The sequence below is a fragment of the Thalia democratica genome, chromosome 9 (assembly GCF_965202585.1).
Source record: "Thalia democratica chromosome 9, ktThaDemo2.hap1.1, whole genome shotgun sequence".
In the NCBI taxonomy this organism is placed as follows: Eukaryota; Metazoa; Chordata; class Thaliacea; order Salpida; family Salpidae; genus Thalia; species Thalia democratica.
The window spans coordinates 38,304,927-38,306,984 of record NC_139173.1 but is presented as its reverse complement, the minus strand read 5'-3'; the positions used below and the strand labels follow the sequence as shown (position 1 = coordinate 38,306,984).

The window sequence follows — 2,058 nt, the reverse complement described above, 5'->3', positions numbered from 1 at the left end:
TATATAAGGCATTTTCATCTGTTATATCGTTTGGGTTAAAATTTGATTTTGATCTATTCCAACTATATCTATGTGCTGTCCATCTTGTACTGAAGCTGTTTTTAGTTTGTCCTACATAGTTGCTATTACATTTTGTGCATATAGCTGCGTAAATTCCATAACTCTTGCAGTTCAGATTCGGTTTCAATTTTATTGTCTTACCCTGAATGTTTAAAGTTTCTTTATCAAATACCATGTTTTTATGTTTGCCATGATTACCACATAGTGCGCATTTTTCACATTTTTTGCTTAGTTTAGTACTCGTTTGTTTTTGTTTTGCAATTTGACTAAAACTATTTAAAAGTTTTCTCAGGCTCGCTGGTTTTGTAAAGGATATTTTACCTGAAGGAAAAAGTTTAGATTCCTCTTTAGTGAAACTTAGAAAATTTTTAAAAACCACTTTTTTTTTTAATTTCAGTGTCCAAAATAACAATTGTATCAAAAATTCATAAACAAGGTAAAAAACTTAGAGTTTATGAAATTACTTACCTTAAAATCTCTATTAGTAGTAACTGTTCAAAAAAGACAACAATAATTGAAGCACTTTAACATTAATTTAATCTTAAAAATTAAAAGTTATACTTGCCCCCATTTCAGATAACAACAACTTATTTAAAGTTTATAAACGCTTTATTTACAAGTCTTGCACAGCCCCGTTGGCGCAGTAGGCAGCGCGTCAGTCTCATAATCTGAAGGTCGTGAGTTCGATCCTCACACGGGGCACTTTTTGATTACAAGAAATGAGTAGCTGTCTGAATTGCACTAGGAAAAATATACTTTTGTATGAGCAGACAATTTTTTTTTAGTTCATTTTATCTTTTTTTTTTTTGATATCACTGTTACCCTTAACCCTTATTCTCGGTCGGTAGGTTTTTTTTAAATTTTTTAATTTAAATTCTTTTTTTTTTGTTTTCTTTCACTGTTACCCCTAGCCCTTACCCTCGGTCGGTAGCTTTTTTTTCTTGGTTATTTTTTTTTATTATACTTTTTATTTTATTTATATTATAATTTTTATTAGTTAATTTTTTTTTTTTTACTATCACTGTTACCCCTAACCCTTACCCTCGGTCAGTAACTTATATTAATTTTTTTATTTTTTGTTTTAATTTTTCTTTACTGTTTATTTTTTCTTTTTTTTTGTCTGTAATTTTTACTCTCGTGCGAAAATGTAACTCTTGCAAAAATGACCCTTGGTGCAAAATCGTCTTCGTGCAATTTTGTTCTTGTGCAATTTAGTAACCCCGTGCATTTTTGTCTTCGTGCAATTAAGACCCGTTCCCCAAAATAAAATATATATTATGCAACAAATTAGGTAGTAAAAGCAACAATTTGAACTAAACTTTACTTAATCTTGGTTTACTAAAACTAATTTTAAACGAATTCAAGTTAACAAAATGCAGTTTGCTTTTAACTTTTGCAGAACAAATTGTTTCAAATGCATGTATAGTAAACTTATACTCATACATTTAGTTTATTTTCAAGTAATTTTAATGTTCTACCATTTTTTTGATTTTTAATTTAGTTTTTAAAAGGAAAGTTAGAAAGTGTGTTTTAAAATCACTTACATCAGGTATAGAAATTCATAACTGTATTTCTAGGGCAATGTCTAACGTTTCATCATAGGACTACAACAACATTTTGAAATTCTGAAAACACAAAATTTTATATTTTAATTACTTATAATATTACTTTAATAATCTTTTTTACAAAACTTAAATTTGTTTTTTTTTTGTAAAAACATATAATATTTTAGGTATGACATTATATTTTTTACACGCATTTTTTTTAATTTACTACTTATGTAAGTATTTAGAAATTTTTACGTAACTTATAACACTATATTAGTCTTAAGATTAAACTTACTAGTAGTTTATAAAAATTTAAATTTTCGTTGTGATCAACTTTCTTTTAAAACTTTTATTAATTAATGCTAAAATAAATAAACATTAACCATTTAGTAAATGATTTTTTAATGTATTATGACAACTTTTAATAGAAAGATTACGTCTAAATTATATT

At 26.3% G+C, this 2,058-nt stretch overlaps 1 non-coding gene across 1 annotated transcript; it reads left to right on the top strand.

Annotated features, from left to right (window-relative positions):
- Positions 1-689: 689 nt before the first annotated feature.
- Positions 690-762, top strand: Trnam-cau (transfer RNA methionine (anticodon CAU)). Its single transcript has one exon. It is a non-coding gene; the product is annotated as a tRNA-Met (tRNA).
- Positions 763-2,058: the final 1,296 nt, after the last annotated feature.